The sequence below is a fragment of the Passer domesticus genome, chromosome 4, assembly GCF_036417665.1.
Source record: "Passer domesticus isolate bPasDom1 chromosome 4, bPasDom1.hap1, whole genome shotgun sequence".
NCBI lineage: Eukaryota > Metazoa > Chordata > Aves > Passeriformes > Passeridae > Passer > Passer domesticus.
The window spans coordinates 63,415,230-63,434,083 of NC_087477.1; the positions used below are offsets into that span (position 1 = coordinate 63,415,230).

At 35.7% G+C, this 18,854-nt stretch overlaps 1 long non-coding RNA gene across 1 annotated transcript; it reads left to right on the forward strand.

The window, feature by feature from the left end:
* Positions 1 to 7,616: 7,616 nt before the first annotated feature.
* LOC135300052 (uncharacterized) lies at positions 7,617 to 11,341 on the forward strand. The gene is made up of 2 exons (XR_010361922.1): positions 7,617 to 8,206; positions 10,912 to 11,341. It is a non-coding gene; the product is annotated as an uncharacterized LOC135300052 (long non-coding RNA).
* The last annotated feature ends 7,513 nt before the right edge of the window (positions 11,342 to 18,854 follow it).

The window sequence follows — 18,854 nt, forward strand, 5'->3', positions numbered from 1 at the left end:
ACCTCATGAAGTTATTGTGCATGGGAAGCCAAGTCCTGCTCTTATGGAGGAAAAACTCTATGTATCAATATATGCTGGGGACAGATCAGCTGGAAAGCAGCTTTTTAGGAAACAATGGGGAGATTCTAGTGAACACAAAGTTGAACACAGGCTAGCAGTGTGCCCTTGCTGCAAAGGTGCCAAATGGTGCACTGAGCAACGCCTGCATTAACAAGAGGTCAAGTGGGGTAATCCTTCCCCTCTATTCAGCCCTAATAAGCACCTGGAGGGCTGTGCTTAGTTCTGAGCTCCCCAAAACAAGAGACACATGGCCATACTGGAGTCCAGAAAAAGGCCACTGAGATGGTGAAGGGCCTGAAGCACCTGCTAAATGAAGAGAGGCTGTGAGAGATGGGGACCATTTAGCCCGGAGAAGAGAAGGCTCAGGGTAGATCTCATCAGTGGATCCAAGTCCCTGATGGGAGGAAGTGAAGAAGATGGATCTAGGCTCTTTTCAGTGGTGCCGTGACAAGGCAAGAAGCAATGGGTTCAAACTGAAACAGGAGGTTCTGCTTGAACATCAGGAGACACTCTTTCAGCATGAGAGTTACTGAGCACTGACACATATTTCCAGAGAGGTTTTGGAGTCTTCTGTGGCTACTATAAAATTGAAGGGACTTAATTATATTCAGTCAAATTACTAATTTCTACTTCTTTGGATTAGCTCACATATTTGAAGGAAAATATTTAAGGACAGAGTACAAGTATATCTATAAACTTCAACAGTAATTACAGATGTTTTTTCTATGCTTTTGCATAAAACATATTGGATAGTTTCCTTACCTGAAAACAGGCAATTTACTTTTATTGTTTTAAGCTTATTATTTACTTTCTGTTCTGCCTTTCTAGAAAGTACTTTCAGCTCTTATCTTGCTGATTTATTAGAGGTTTGCTTTAGAGGCTTGCAGCAAACCTTGACAGAACATTCAATTTAAGATCACTTGAACTCTGTCATACTTCCATGGCTTTTGATATTTCATCATTGTCAATGAATATGTGATTTATTTCAGAAAGGGTTTTTTTGGTGCATTAGAAATTTTAAAAGCTTTTTTCAAAAAATATTTTCTTTTGATACTTGGAAATGAAGAATTGAGCTCAATAGAATGTAGTCAAAACAAGTAGAAAGTGACTTTTCTGTGATTGAAAAATTTTAAAAAATCAAAACAATCTGCAAACTAATACAAAAGAAAAAGAAAATAGAACAAAATCTAATGATAAATTTTTAAATCAACCAAATTTAATAGGCAAAATAGTTACTGAATATTTTGTGGCCATTCACCACACTTATTCTCAGTGTCATGCAAGAGTTAATGATGAACTATTCAGACTAGTGGTTAGGGTATATTGGTGGTTTGGGAAGCCCTCTTATTCTCACTTTTCATTCTCCTAGGCATGTCCTTTGATTATATTTACAAAGTGGTTAAATTAATTCTACAGTTATTGGACATTGCTGAAGGTAATACATTGTAATAGCTTTTCACCCAGCTTTCTAAAATAATTATTACCTCTGTCTTGTTTTCTTTTTTAAATTGTAGTGGTATTTCCTTGTTATGAAGCCTCATCCCTTTTTTAATTTTAATTTTTCATTTGGAGTCTTTCATCTAATGGCAAAAAGAACAACTTTTATTCCTCTATAAAAGATTTTGACCTTTATTATTCTGTCTTGTCATCTAAGGATAAAGACTACTCCTTCTGTAACAGCTCAACACTTCAAGGTGCTGTTAAGGACTATTTTGTCAATGATTCACAAATTAAAGACTCTGCTAGAAGTCTTTGACATGATAAGATATAACAGGTATAATTGAGATATTATGGGCAATCATGTCAGTTAACAGCAGTGCTCCACTGGGATTCCACTGGGTAAAAAACCCAGAGTGAATCAAATGAAATCATATATTTGATAAGGAGCAAATAAAATAAGTAGAACCGATTTCTAGCTTCACAGGGAGGATATGCTTGTCCTGATATCCTACAACTAAATAAAAAAATACCTGAAATTTACTTTGTAATTTCTGTTCAATGTGTGAATAAGTTGCAGGACTGGCTATGCAAAATCTCTCTGTAAAGAGTACCTGCAGATAGTAATGAATACTCTGGAAAATCTGTGTCCCAAATTTTCTATTTATAAAACTGTACTTTTGCCCTTCATTTATATGCTCTTATAGATAATCAGTTCCTCCCAAAGTGAATTCTTTCCTCCATGAAGAAGAGAGCAAACAGACAAAACAAAACCTTCCTTCTTATATGTAACTGAAATGCACAGCTCTTTTCCACAGGGATAAGCAGCTTTTATTGAAGGACATAAGCATTGGCTCTTTAGAATGACTGAAACCATAAAACTTTTCTACAACCTAGCCTCGGAAATATAAGTAAGTGTGTAAGTAGCACCTTTCTTGCTTTCATCACACGCCACTTCATAATCAGCACATTCCAACAAAGTGCTAACACATGCAGCTGGTCTTTGAAGTGTTAAATATTTGATCAATCTTTTCAGACATTGATATTTGACACACACAAAAATGTCTGCTTCTACACATGTGTGCAGAAGCTTGTGTTTATATACACACATTTATTACAACACAGACAATAATGCTTGTCTCGGACATGTGGGAATTTTGGAAGTAATGTGTTTTCTTAATTTGTGGCACGGAGGAGTAAAAGAGGCTGAGGAGGAAAGGAAAAGAGGTGCTTGAATAAACAGTTTTTCAACATTTGTTAGTCACATTAAGTAGTTGATTTTAAAAGCTCCCATCAGCAACCAATAATTTTATCCCTGCTGACAGTATTTGTAAGCATATGTGAAGAGTAAGGATATTGAAGGATGGCTTCTAGAAAAAGAAGAGTTTTGAATTCTATAATTTCCCCAAAGCTTTTTGCTGTTTCATGGATCCAGACTCTTTTCAGTGATGCCCAGAAATACAACTTATTTTTATTCTACAGAAAGAATTTTCTGTTCCCAGAAAAGAAAAATTCAGAGTTTTTCTCATATCACTATGAGAAAATGATTTTGATTTTCTATGATTTTCTTATTGCATCCATTTTCAAATTGCACCCAGATTTTAGGTAAATACCATAAGTAACTTTTTTGAAAACAGTAACAGCTTTTTGTTTTATCAAGTTTATGACACACCCGACAGTCTCCTTGCTTTACTATCTACCTTCTTTATTAATACTGTATTGGATTTTCATGGCCTGGTTTTGGTAGTGGGGGGAAAAAGGGTGGAGTAGAAGCTAACAGAAGCTTCCCCCATGTCCAGCAGAGTCAATGCCAGCTGGCTCCAGGATGGACATGCTGCTGGCTAAGGCTGGGCCAATCAAAAATGGTGGTAATGACTATGTGATAGCTTATTTAAAAAGGAGGAAAGAAGTTACTGTACACATGTAATTCCTGCCAGGGAACAGCAGAGTGAGAATATGTAAGAGGAACAAGTCTGCACACACCCAGGTCAGTGCAGAAGGAGGGTCAGGAGGTACTCCAGGCACAGGAGCCGAGATTCCCCTGTAGCCCCTGGTGCAGACCATGGCAGGATCACAGGGATGCCGAGATCCACCTGCAGCCCATGGAGAAGCTCTGTGCTGGAGCAGGGGGATGCCTGAGAGGAGGCTGTGACCCTGTGGGAGGCCTGTCTGGAGCAGGGTCCTTGCAGGGATCTGCAGAGCCATGGAGAAAGGAGCCATGCCGGAGCAGGATTCCTGGCAGGTCTTGTGACTCCATGGGGCACCTACACTGGAACAGCCTGTTCTTGAAGGACTCCAACTTCTGAAAACTCTCCCACCTTTCAACCACTTGTGGAGAACTGTTACCCATGGGATGGACTCACATTGGAGAAGTTCATGCAGAACTGTCTCGCATGGCAGGGTCCCTCCCATGTTGGAGCAGGGGAAGGACCCGGTCCCTGAGCAGCAGCAGAGATTACTGGTGTTGAGCAGACCATAGCCTTCATTCTCTCTCTCCCTGTGCTGCTGGGGAGGAGGTAGAGCTGTGAAAAAGGAAGAGGTGAGGGGAAGGTGTTTCTAAGGCTTCTTATTATCCTGCTCTGATTTTGCTAGTTATAAATTCAGTTAATAACCCAAATTCAAGCCTATTTTGCCTATGATGGTATTTAGTGAGAGATGTCTCCTGGTTCTTTTCTCAACTTGTGAACCCTTTGTTATATTTTCTCCTCCCTGACAGTGGTAGAGGTGTCTTGGTAGATGTCAGGTATCCAGCCAGGGTCAATGCATTACAGAAGTAAAAGAGTTCCAGGACTTTTGGAGATGAATTTAAATACCAATAAATGAAATCTGGTTAGTATTTTGCTATTTGTATACTCAAAGAAGGCATCCTGCAACTCTTAATATTTTCCCTGGGTGGGGGGAAACCCAAAAACTGTAGTGATACAAATTAAACAAATCCAATAACTGATTACTTAATATAATTAATTATATAACTTAAAGAAGTAATTTAAATAAAAATAAGGTGAGCATTTAAGCTTGTGAAAAGTGGTAGAACCCAGGATATTGCAGGACTAGGAACTGTGACTACAATGCTTTTCTGCAGGACATAATTATTGAACCCCAGAATATTATCTCCAAGGATCAAATATGTGAGTCCTGTTTTGCTGTATAAAATTTACTGCTGTGGAGTGACAGAAGAGATGACTTGAAGACGGACTCATTTTCTACCAATATTATGTATTGTGAGGATCTGTACTTAAACAAGTGAAGTATTATCAAAGACTGACTCTAGTTCTGTACAATTTTCATACTGCTGGACTTCCCTAACAACTTTGTCAGAATAGATTATGGGTTTCTTGTACTCTTAAAATTAACATTTTTCAGTAAATAAAACTATTAACATTTTTCCCTAGTCCATTTGAAGAAATGATTTCTGAAATGCACCAGACCTATTTTTAATCATCTTTAATTCCCAAGAATTTACTTAGATGAAAATAAATATGTTTCCAGTGGTCTACAACGTCAATGTACAATATATTTAATCCTGAATGTTAGGCGTGGATATATTAGGCATAGGTATATTTAGCTATTTTTTTAAAATCTGTATTGTAAACTTCCATATCTGTGGAAAATTCATTAAATAAGTAAATTGACTTCTGCAGTAAATGAGGCTTCACTGTAAAGCCTTTTCCTATGGTCCTATATGCTCTAATATGTTAAGAAGCAAAGCGAAAAAGAAAGCTGTTGTATATTTTTCAGTATTCTAATGCAGTAGAAATTAGTCCTTCTGCTTTATCCATTTTTTTGTCTAATGTGCATCCTAACATCACAAAGCAGGAAGGTTCTTTGGGATTGAACCTTTCAAATAATACACACAGATGTTCAAATTGCCTCCTACGATAACATCAGGTTGCATATGCTACAAAATACTAATTACAGCCCAGAGGAATAATTCTTTAAAAATTGACCTCATAAATTTTTCTTAAGGGTTTGAAACTAACAATCCTTTGTAGTTTATGATTAACTGTACGCATAAATGAATAGTAATAAAATGGTTACATATTTTCTGAGGCCTACTAACATCACCACATGAAGAATAATGCATTATTCATCACTTCTATTCTGAAACCACAGGGAAACTTAGGATAAAAAGTTTTACTGCAGTATGTATATTTTAAAGGAATAACATGTATTGTTTGGAATTCTACAATGTGCATGGAAAATTTTGAGCTTTTTTTATTCCTTTTGGAATAAATATATATTAGCAGAAAAAAGATTATATGACTGTTATATTCAAATTTTAAATACTTTTCTTTTTAAATTTGTGGTTTTGACTGAAATGCAGATTCACAGCAATACATTTTGTTATAGCACTTATAGTTAAAAAAAAATCCCAAACATGAAGTAAAACCTTTCTGGTATCAAGTTTTTTTCCCTAAAAGACTGAAAGATATCATCTCTAGAGTCAAGACAAAATTCTGCCAAGGAAATTCTCCACTTTCTGCAAAATTTACAAGAACCAATGATGTTATACAGAAAACAGAAAGTTGATTTAACTAAATTTACAAAGAGCAAAGCAGAATCCACATGAAATCTGTGCTTGAATCATAGCTGGCCACTTTTGAAAAGATGTGTTTTTTTCTATACTCTATGAATCAACAGGAGTTCTTTTTGCAATAGGAAAAGTTAACTTTTATTATACTTAACTCATAAAATATAATTGCATTTTATAGTTTTGAATAGATATTAATCATTACTAGTTTATTGATTTTTATTTGAAATATTTATAATATTAAATAGGGTACATGTAAAGGTGCTAAATGAACTTCAAGATGGGCAGGCAAATTTGCAAAGTAACATTTTCTATTGTATCCATTGGTAATGTAAAAATATGACTATTCTAAATGACAAAATATTGACAGAAAAATCTATTTAAATATGAAAATTATTTTAAACTTCATTCTAGAGCAACATTCTGACACCACAGACATCCAGACCCTGCACGGTTGGGTTCTCTGTGCTTTGTAAGAATAAGCAAAAATTTCCCAGTATGTAAGTGTTTGTGAAAATAAAATCAGGTAATATTAGAAGAATGACTGCTTTATTGCACTTCCTAAATTTGAATATGTCAAATTTAATAATGAAAGTGTGTCATGGTTTGACCCTGGCACAGTGCCAGGGCCCCCATGAAAGGTGTATTTCCAAAATGGTTACTGTGAGATGTGACCTGGAAACAGAATACCGCAGGTTCCCACTTGGAGATGGAGGGAAAAACACAACACTTTATTCATTACAATATCTAAAAAGGAACACACACACAAAGCTAAGAAATGAAAACCCTCCAAATACATTCCTCCTCCCTCCTCCCTTTTCTCCACAGATTCACCCCCCTCAAATAATCAACCCTCAAATCCATCAGGGAGAGAGGAGTCCTCCCTTGCACCATAGGCTTCCCCCGGAAGCACAATTGAAACCTCTTGTGCTTTCATGTCACCCATGACCCCGCACAGAGAACATCGGCCCTCGTGACTTCTCCCCCCCATGTCCAGTGCTCTCACCACTGGACACGGGCCAGGACTGCCTTTAGGGCTCCCCGTTTAAAGATGATCCACCCAGTTCCAAAAGCAGCAGTCTCCCAACTTTGGGACACCAGTCCCCCCCAGATTTCATCCCCTGGGGCCGAGGGGCCTCATGAACAGAGATCTTCCTCCCCACGGAGACAGAGGGCATCCCACACCCTCCTCAGCCGTCTCTGTTCACGCCGCTGCTTCACTCTTGACTCCCGGGTGTTGCCTCCCCCTAAATACAGTCTCTGGGTCACAGGGAAAAACACGGGTCTGTCCATGGCCATACAAGAAAGAGTCCAGCCCAAGGCTACTCCATCATCTCTTCCCACCTAAGATTCTTCTCACCTCTTCCAGCTTTCCTCACGCTTTCCCATTTCATCTCTCATCTCTCTCTCCTCATTCTGATTCAGGAGGATCAGTATTTGTAAGGTTTCCATTGTTCTACCAAGGCGTTAAAATCTTCCCTTCTGCCTGCCCAGGACTCCCACAGCTGCCGGGCACCTTCTCTCACTGCATCCCCCGCTTCTGGCCGGCTGAGCTGCCAGCACAGTCTCTGTTCCTCTCTCCGGGGGGCCTGCCCAGACATCCCAAGTCTCTTCCACCCCTGCACGGTCTCCTCCACCCCTGCACCTTTCGGGGGCTCTGGCCCCCTCCCCACAGACTGCATGGCCTCCCGCTCCCCCACCCAGACGCAGCTGGGCGGGGGAGAGGTCCAGACTCCACTCACCCAACAGATTCCAAAGAGAGAGTTCTCCGGGAATCTCCTGCTTTTAACCCCTGTGTGTTCTCAGAGGCGTATCTGAACCTCAGTGGCCACCACACGTGACAATTTCAAATCTGGCCGCTGATTGGTTTGACCACAACTTTTCCAAAAACTCACTTCCGGGTCAAACCAAGACAAAGTGTGATTGTCAAAGTGCTGCATCTCTTCACTTAGAGATATAATTTCTAGACCCTAATAAATATGGGCCATTTAAATTTTTATTTTAGTTATGTTAAATGTCATGAGAAAAAAAACCCCAAAACCTTTGTTTTTCCAGTTTCATTTTGATTACTTCTTGTCTGACCTCCATGTCCCTGAAATTCACAAATGTACAGTCAGGCCAAGTTTGGTGTCACAAGTTTAAAACAAGAGATGTCACAATAAATTAAGGAGTGCAAAGGTAAGTTATTACAGCATGTGGATATAAGACAAAATAATCTAAATGTAGATTCTGAAGTTTCAAAAATTCTGAGGAGAAAGAAAACTTTTAAGTCTTAAGATCCCAAACAAACAACTCAGATCTTAACACAATTGTTATATCATAGCTGTGGGGGATGTCATCCAGGTATTTAGACTCATTTTCCCTAATAGTCAGTTTCTTATAATTTGAAGTAGGGGTAATACTCTTTTAACCTTTAACCATGTGATAATTATTTTCTTTTTTCTTTCCTTCCACTAGCTTGATATAATTTGTGTAGTAAGCTAATGTATTGAGGAGTACTTAGGTATACAACAGTGAGGGAGAAGGAGGGAGAGGGAGAGAGACATTATTAAGAATGCTCGTGTTAAGTTCCTGCTTTGTTCAAATGATAAAAATGGGCTTGTTTGGAAACTTTTCTCCTAACTCAGGCGTATAACTTAGGCATCTGGAATTATGTGGTATAAATATTCATGAATATGTTCATCATGTAAATATGTCATCCTGCATATTTGTATTTTTGGAATAAATTATTTATAAACATTAAAGAAAACAAAATGGGTAATTTATTACACTAATAGAAGTCTCAAAAAAAACACACTGAGTTTTGTAACTTAGAGATACTATATGCCCACTCATGAAAATGGTAACAGATCAGTGGCTCGATCAAGGGGTAAAAATACAGCAAAAAACCCTCAACTGTCTCTTCAAGAAGGAATGGAAATCAGAGTAAAGAAATACACTAAAGAAACATACAAAATACTAAATATATAGCAAGAAATATACTAAAGTGTAGAATGGTGGTGGAGAATAAATGCTCTTCTTTCTTCCTTTTTCTTGGACTCAAATAGAAAAAAATACCGTTCCTTTTAGTGCTTGCTGGCACAGGAAAGAGCTCTACTTTGGCTTGTATTTTAGAGGAAAGGGAAATGTCATTCTTTGTGTGTTCAACTGCTCTATTTCAATAAAACTGTGTAGTTCAACCAGTTTTGGCTAGTGGCAATTTCTATGCATGTAGGAAAATTTTCCTGCGACAAAACTGGAAAGAAATATACTCCTCACACATATTTTCAGTGCAACTTTTGCTACTACCTCTTTCTTATCTCATATTTTTTTTTAATATATGCAAGAAAACTTTTTACAGTAAAAGAAGCACTTCTTGTTTCAGATTAAAACATCAAAGAAGATATGGTGATAAACATCTTTCTTTCCTCCAGGAAATTAGCTTTTATACTTGACCTAGCAACAGGACACCAAATTAATTGTTTTCCATAAGAGCTATTACTCACAATTGTGACAATTTCCCATAATGCGCTACCACGGTAATTGAATATTGCCATTCACTTTGAATACAATTTTAGTCACAGAGCAAAGTTAAATGCTGTAGACAGAAAAGTGTGTAAGCTTTTGAAGATGATCCATGCACTAATTGCTAGGCTATGATGGCATTTTCATTTATTATAGGCTGCTCAACCATTAATTGTGTAGGGTGATACAGATCACTAGTTTTTCTCATTGAACAAGTTACAAAGGTTAACTGAACCTGAGTAAAAAAAAAAATCAAGAAAAAATATTGTATATTATGATATTATGATTATGATATGATTTTAACTCATTGACAAACTGTACTTTTAATAAAAAACCCCAAGGATTTCTAAGAATATAATAATATATTCTCTACAATTGGTTCAATTTTGTACAATAAAGATTTAGTATATCAGGCCACAAACAAGGAATAAATAAAGTGGATCCTTTCTATCTGATATACTTAAAACTTTTGGTGATAAAAAGGATTTCTTTCACAGCTAGTCTTGGGATTTCTTTTAGTTAGCTACTGGACATAAATATATTACCTTGCTATGTGGAATATATTTTCCTGGTTAATATTTGTTATTAAACACAATAGCATAATAAAATCATATACTCCTGAATTTCAGATACTTGAGGTACCCCAATACATTGGTATTCTGTGAAATATTGGGCATCCTGTGATAGGCCCAGAATTCTAGTTTTAAGAATGATTAGAGACAGCTGCTTTTCAAATAATCTGTTTAATATAGGACAACTTTTAATGCCAACATATACTAATGTTTGAAACTCATGATATAGTCTATTTGTCAGAGTGAAACAAAATTTTGAAAGCATAACCACTGATTTTATTTATGAATAGTTGAGTGAATACAACTTCAAGGAAATCAAATTCCATAAGGGACCAGAAGTACTGGAACATTATTGTTTTACTAAATGTAGTTATATAGATATTTTTATATTCTGAAATGTGAACTTCAGAAGCTTCTTAACACACCATCTTGAATATATTTTATTCTAAAAGAAAATATGTTCATTTTTTTAAACCTCCAAGATGATCATGTATTATCTTCAAACCTATTGATATTAAAGAAATGCACACAGCTAGAGTATTCATGAATACAGAGATGCAAAACTGAAAATAAATTGTATGCTGAAGTAAATGTCTTTATCTGAAAATTAGAGCAAAAAAGTAACAATGTGAAAACAAACGACTGAAACATTAGAAAGATTTCAATATATATTTCAATTTCAGTCCCAGCTTTGCAAATATTTCTTTAATCTAGCAACTCTACAAGTTTTGTATTTCCTTCCCATATTTATATAACCACATCATGATGTTAGGATGATTTTTTAAAAAAATCTTCTTTATATTTCAGTCTTCCCTGTTATGCACAATAGCCTACTATATTGAACCTGTCTCTTGAATCCACTGACCTGAGCCATCGTGTCTCTGCCACCTTGTCACTGAAGCTGCTCTCTGCTCACCTTCACTTCAGTCCTAAGGCTTGTTATCTGAAAGCTCCTTGTAAAGCCTGCAGTGTACAACTGCACACCAGCTCATTCCACCAACCAAAGCAAAAATCACAGAAGGCCATAAGCCATGGCTATGAAAACATGACCTCAGGATAATCACAAAACTCAGGAATCTGGTGACAGCTGCTGTGACAAGTTCATTCTGCTTGATGAGGAAGTTCTTTTCACTTTTTTTTTAAATGCTATTTACACATAGATAGCTTTGAGTTTTTATATACAGAATCTGTCATAAACTTTTCTGTGATAGGAATAAAATTAATCCTTATCACCCTATATGTAGTACTTTGATTGATATTCAAACCTAATGTGTTCTTCACCAGTTGACTATGGGCTATTTAATGTCTAGTGGTCACTTGTAGAAGACGCCTGGTTGATACTTTAGCCCTGCCTATCCTAGGAACCTTAAATCCTAGATTACCTGCTTGCTGAGCAAAGTATTTTGAAGATGTTGCCCATTACAGCAAGACTTTAAAAAGGAGGCTTCTACCTACATAAAATTCACCATTACAGAAATGTCAGGTACTAAGGATGGGTGTACATCTGGCAAATCTGTATTTAAAAAAAAAAAAAAGACATCAATTTTCTAATTCAATTTGGTATTACATATTATCTATCATCTGTTACTGTAAACCTGCCTATGATTTGCAGGAGGTCAGATTACTAAATCATAACAAATCTTTAGGTTTTATCAAATAAGCTATAAAACACATATATTTAGACACACCATTGTGAGCAATCTATTTTCCTTGAAGAAAAAATAAAATAAAAAATAAAGTCGAGAAAATAACTGACTGTAATCTGTAGGCACATGACATTTATTATCAGTTTGTTCCTAATCCCACAGAAGTAATTTTACTTCATAACCATGGAAGTATGCTTTGTGTGTTGCCATACAGCGAAGCCACTTTACTATTACAAAAAAGCGAGATACTGTAGACACCTTTGCAACTCTTGTTGAGTTATGGGACTAATTCTAATAAAATTTGCCTTTTCTATGTGCAATTTTTTTCATTTTTGTTACATTGTTCCACAGGGTCTACTTTTGTCAGATCGAGTATTTCTATAGAAATGAATGGGAAGGGGAGAGAGGAGAGTTGTGTTTTGGTTTCACACAAATGCTTCATATTAGAATAAAATAAAACCATTCCAGCATTTAGCCCCAGTGAAATCAAACGAAGACATCCAGTTAAGTTCAGCATGAATAATATTTCACTAGAAAATCTTTAGCAATAATGGAATTATAGAATAATTCAGTTGAAAGGGAGCTGAGTCTGGAAGAGAATTTAGGACAACTTTTTTTCCAACCTCTACCATAAAGCAGGACCAAGTCTGAGATAACACAAGATTGCTCAGTACTTGATCCAGTTGGCTCTCAAACATGCCCCAAGGATGGAGACTGAAGAACCTCTTTGAGCAGTATGGTTATCTGCTTGCTCGTTCTTTTGAGGACAATGTTTTTCCTTATGTCCACCTGGACCATTTCCTTGTTTCAATTTCTGCAAATTTCACATATCCTCTTGCCACCACTGTGAAGGAGCCTGGTTCTCTTTTGGATGGCCCTTCCACAGGTGCTGTCAGGTTCAGGGACCCCTCAAAGCTTTGTCTTTTTCAGCTAAACAATCCCATCTTTCTCAGCCTCTCCTGAAAACCTTCTACTGCATTCACGCAGTCTATCAATTTCATTATGACTGGGGTGCCCAAAAATTGGGCACAGGACTTTAGATGCAGGCTAAGTTCTATGAGAAAAGTGGGTAATCACTCCTGTTAACCTCCTGGCAGGGTTCCTAGCGACAGCCCAGACGCTTCTGGCTTTGATGCTACAGCATACCAGGTCCTTCCAACAGAGCTGCTGCCCAGTCAGTCAAGCCCCAGGTTGTGACATTGCAAGGGGAATTCTGTCTACCCAGCAGCAGGATCAGTCTGTGTGAGTTTCATGAGCTTATTCACTGGCAGCCCATTCTTTCAGCGTCTCTAAGTTCCCCTACACAGCAGCCTTACCATAGAGAGTATTAACTGGTTCCCCTCTTCTCTTTACCCCTTGCCTGCCAATTTGGTGTTATCTGGAAGTGATGAGTACACATTGTTACCTTTTTCACATCATTGATAAAGACAGACCCCTCCAGTTTTTGGTGACCACTAGGTAGCAAAAGACTTACTATTATCCTCCAAGACAGGTCCTCCAAGCTATGTTTTATCTGTTCAGCTCTCTGCTCATCCAGACGATAACTTTCTAACTTGGATACAAAATTATCTATCATATAAGAATAATAACTTCTTTAAGCTAAATACTTATCAGCTGAGGCTAGCTAAAACTGCAGAAAAGATTAGCATGACATAATCATGACAGGGAAGGAATGCTAGGAAAAAAAGATTAATTTCCTATCTGAAAATCTTGAATTAAATTATCCTAACAACTACCTAAAATCAGACCTAATGGCTCTGAAGTGTTTCAGGTTATTAGTACAAACATATATATTGTATTATTATTTATAGATATGCATTTTATTATATTATTAAAACATGGATTGTAATATCTATGTATTAAAACTTAACATTTATCAGACTATGGAAAGTATTCATTAATGAGGTATAAAGCAAGATGGTCAATTTCCTGTGTTTCCTGTATCCCAGTGTCTCTCTAAATCATACTGGGCTTCAGAGTTCTGCAAAAGATTATTTAGGAACCTGAAACAGTTTTTTCCATGTTATTGGAAAGAACAGAACATAACTGTTACTGCTCTAACACCAGTGACACTCTAGCATCACCTCTTTCTCCTGGTATTGTATATACAAGTGACACCATATTCATTAGATGTTAATCTTTTTCTTTGCAGACATTTCATTACAAAAATCTCTTTGATGAATGTTTATTACATATTTTCTGAATCTGTGTTATTCTTACAGGGTTATTTTTTGAAGGACGTGGCCTTTAAAGTGCCACTGCAAACACAGAGAAATACGAACTTTTGGAAAAATTGTCTTAGATCAGTTTGCAGTACGATATGCAATTCGGCTTTATATACTTAGGGATTTACTGAATCTCATTGTTACTTAGCATGCAGTTGCTTCCAGTTCTGAAGTAAAGTGAGGTGATCTGTGGTTGCAGAAAAACATCAGGCAAGCTTCACAGTTTTGCCATGCAACCAAAAGAAACTCAATGATTTTGATTGATTTTCATTTTGCATTTCTTACTGTTTCCCTGAACCAGAAACTCAAAGTGACCCTTGAAGAAATAGTGGGACAGGAGGTGCCAACTGACATGGATCAGACCTGAAGAAAATATTCACACCAACATCAGTGAAAGAAAACTGTGAAGTTTCACATACAGCAGTCTGCAGAATGCATTTTGTCAGGGCACTGAAGTATCAATTTTTTTCTGTGTTGTTGTTGGGGGTTTTTTTTGGGGTTTTCTGTTTGTTTGTTTTTTGTTGGGTTTTTTTTGTTTGTTTTGTTTTGGTTTCTTTTTTGTTTTGTTTTTGTGGACCACATTTACCATCTCTGTGTCACCTTTGTACATTTCCTGTTATCTGCTGCAGAAAGTTGGGTAGACACAGAGGATTCTTGATGTAGTTTGGAGAACACTCCTTTATGAAAAGGAAAATAATTACATCTGATGAAGACCACTCTACATCTTTTAATGAAAACTTGGGTAAAACCTAACAATGCCAATATATTTTTGAAATCCAGGTAACATAACTGTGTTTTTCTTTCACTAATCCTTTCTCCAGTATAGAAATATTGATTAATATTAAGTAATTTATCTATGGCATTATGGTATTTTCAAAAAGGCATATTTTTCTGAAGACTATTGGAAGACTGCAATTGCATGTATTATATGTATCATATATTGCTTAAACAAGGACATTCTCTTACCCAAGCAAGTAAGTGTATTTACAGACACTGCAGATAAAGACAATAATAGTGGTGGGGTGTAGGAAAAAGCAAAAAAACCTTTTCACAGATTGAGTTTGTATGTAAGAAAGAAAGGCTGTGAACTAGAAATGACAGTGCTTTGGTAATCAAGGGGCTACAGGAATCTCACCTGCAAAAAATCTCATCATCTTAAAAAAAATTTTGATTTAAAAAATAAATGAAGAAAAATCAAAGATAACTAATTTTGTTAAAGAATAAATGAGATAATAGAAAGATAAGTCAATTGCTTACTGTTTGATAATTACAAGTTTAATTCATTGCTGAACAAAGACTGCAGTGAGTAGTCTCTAACTTTTTGTCACTTGCTGTTTTATCTCTTCAATAAAATTTTATTTAGAGAATTTGTGATTAAAAAATATGAATGATTCTTGACTTGAGAATCATTCTGTATTTTGTAAGTGAATAAAGAATAAAGTTTTCCTGTTTAGCAGAAAATTGATATTGTTTCCTTAGTAATAATATAATTGATGCATTTTCTTTGTTATTTTATTGCTTCCATTTATTTATCAAAGTAACAGAACATAGATCTGCTTTGAAATTATAAATAAGTAAAAAATGAAGCTTTAATTGTTCCAATGTTATTGTACTTCATACATGACAAGAATGTGATGAATCTCACCATAGGTGTTGCACCTTGTTCACTTTGTTGCAGACATTTACAATAAATATTTGTAACAGTCTATCAGTCTATTTTGTTCTTTCTCCTGTTTTAGCAGCTTATTACATATATATATATATATATGTATATGTATTTTATACATCTATATAAACATTTTCTTAATATTACATGCAGGAACCAAGTAAGCTCACAATATGCTCTTGGCAAGAGTCTGGAAGTTTAGAATACCTCTTTATGGGACTCAGACTTCTTATTAAAGATCAATTAGTTGGATATATTTTTCTAATTGTTTGAATCCAATTAAAAAGTGGTTTTATGTGCCATAATCCTGAGCCCTGAAATGTTTATCTTTTAGAACAGTACACAGATTTGACTACAGCCTTTAAGAAGGCCTGATCAAAGATAACTGCCAAAGTCTGGACTTCGGAAACAAACAAAATAAAACCCAACACATGGTAAAACAAGCCATAGAAGCTCTCTTCATGCAAAAAGTAATCCTGTAAATATTTAGTTGTCTAACTCTGCACTAGAAAGGCAATGTGAAACCGTGGTTTAGATCTTTCTTCTACCCTTGTTTTAACCTGTCTGTTATGGGAAAGTTGCTACCATTTACTCGTTATCATCAGAAGTTAAAGAGAAAGAGTGAGTCTCTCAGGAAGACTAGACATGTGTGGCTTTATTTCTGAAAGGATTATATCCACCACTTATCATCTGAAAATTGTTGACTTAAAAAGAATTCTAGGCCAATTTGTTGAGATAAGTAAGCCTGAGAACAAAGATCATCTTCAGGCTTAGTAACTGGATTTTTGGTCAGGAGCATGAGGACAACAGTACACTAATCCATAGACTACCCTGAATTTTACTTTAAAACAGCATTAAATTAATTGAATACAGGTACTCAGAAGGAATTGTCATCATTATCTTCTCTTTCAGAGTAATTTTAAAAGAATTTGACAGCTATCATTGCATTTTTAATAGGTCTACCTCATTAGGCTACCCTGAGCACTCATCACATCAAATGATTTAGAAAATAGAGAACTACTTGTTTCAAGTATTCAAGGAATATTTTACATGAATAAAGCACTATGTTTGCTGAAGTGTCTGTCAGAAAAGCATAAAAGAGCCCCTAGGCTTTATGTCTATTTCTGTGAATAAGGCAATCACCATTTAAAAGTGGTAGTTCCTGCCTTGAGTCTACCAAGGACTGTAAAGAAAGAAAATCATTCAAGTTTGAAATCTACAAAGGTCACTAAATAAATTAAACCTAGGTTTTTCTCTTTGAGTAAACTAAGAGAGGAGCATTCAGATCACAGCTCTCTCCTAAAGCTAATGCTAATTTAGGTGAATTATCCCTGAGAGATTCAAAGGAAAGTGATTTCACAAACTTTAGAACTAATGGGATGCATTCTTAATGCTGATATAAATGTACCATCTTCCTGGTTCAGCTTTGTCCTTTTGCAATAGAAAGGCCCTTTTATCACCTTTTGGTCTCATAATCCCAAATCATTCTGAACACTTAAACTATTCCATTAATTCTTGCTGTCCTATAAAAAAACTAAAATTGCTGATTCTTAGTGTCCTTCAAACTCTTTACTAAAAAATTAAAAGGGAACCAGGATGATTTGCCATTTTAAATGCTGAGAGGTTTGTTTGGGTTTTTTTGTGTGGGTGGGAGTTTTTGTTTTGTTTTGGTTGCTGCTGTTGTTGATAATTGGTTGGCTATATTTTTTACTTAAATTTTCTTACCGACAAAGTTGTGGGTCTCCTTTATTTTTCTCAATTAAAAACATAAATTCTCAAAAAAATATTGTTGACTATTCAGCCAATAAAAAGTAAAACCCAAATAGATAAAACATTTTCACTGCAACTAAGAATTAATAACAATTAGGAGATCTTGAAGTTCCACCAATTCCTTGGTGAAAGAAAAAATTGTGTAAAGAAAAGTATTTCCCCGCTAGATTAACAGAAAAGCAGAGTTAGATTCTGTATTAAACCTAGTTAAATTACCACTCATTAAACATATGGTTGATATAAACTGCTCTTTTCCAGCCTTCATAATTTTGCACAAAATCAGTGTTTTCTAAATGCAATATTTCATTATTGATCTTTAGAAAATTAGGTAGAATTTTTTTGTTAATTTCAGTATTGTTTATTTCTAATTGAATTCTTAACAAATTCAATGAATACATGCTCATACACAGGCTGAAACACTATGGTAAATTTCAACAAGATTGAAACTTGATGGAAATATTAATAGTCCTCTCATGATAGAGTTTCATAATGTGAGATCTGTCAGATAACTGTCAGATCCTGAATTATTATGGTATTGTTTGGTTCATAATTTATGTATTCTGGAAACTGAGTAATGACAAATACACTAGGTAATGGAAGTTTCTATGGATACTATGATATCAACATAATGTGCAATGAATAGCTGTCAGTACAATGAAATTTAGATTACAAAATATACTTAGTCATCCTTTCTTATCTTGAAATCTCACTGACCTGTGACTTCCTAAAACAACGCTAAGAACAAGTCTATAATAAAAAATATACATATCCCAACTACACATGGAACTAATGCAGTTTTTGGGGTTTTCCATACTATTAACCATTAATTTAATGGCATCCTGTAACCCAGTTTCAGTGCTACTAGTTTCTGGCAGGGAGGGAGGTCTAGGGAATAAAAAAATGTTGGGTTTTTTCATATCTCTGAGGCTGTTCAGCGATAAAGAAAGATATAGGGAAGTTTGTCATAAGGACCAACTTACAGAAGTTGACCACAATAGAGTAAAAGTTTAAAACACTTAAAGTGAGGTAATTCACTTATCATCTTTCTATCGTGCCTAAAGAGTGTGGTGACAGACTAGGTCAGATGTGCTTCAATGAGCTCAGGAGTGAATGCTTGAAAGGTCTCTGACTTGGTCTTAACTTTTTTTTTTTTCTCACAGGGGTTTAAAATTGAAGATATGTGTAAGGCAATGAGCTGAAAACTGTTTTTCTCCATTCATCCAGTTAGTTAATAGCAAGCATGAAGTTCTTTACACCAGCCTCATAATCATAACCTCAATCATAACCTTTCATTATTATTTATTTAGTCATTTATTTTATTAAGGGAAGTATGTTAGTACTTGCTTACCATTAAATTTATCCTAAATTTCTTTAAAGAAGCATAAGAGGAACAGATGCATAAAATGCAATGGATTTTTCATGAACCTGTGTAAAACTGGGAGA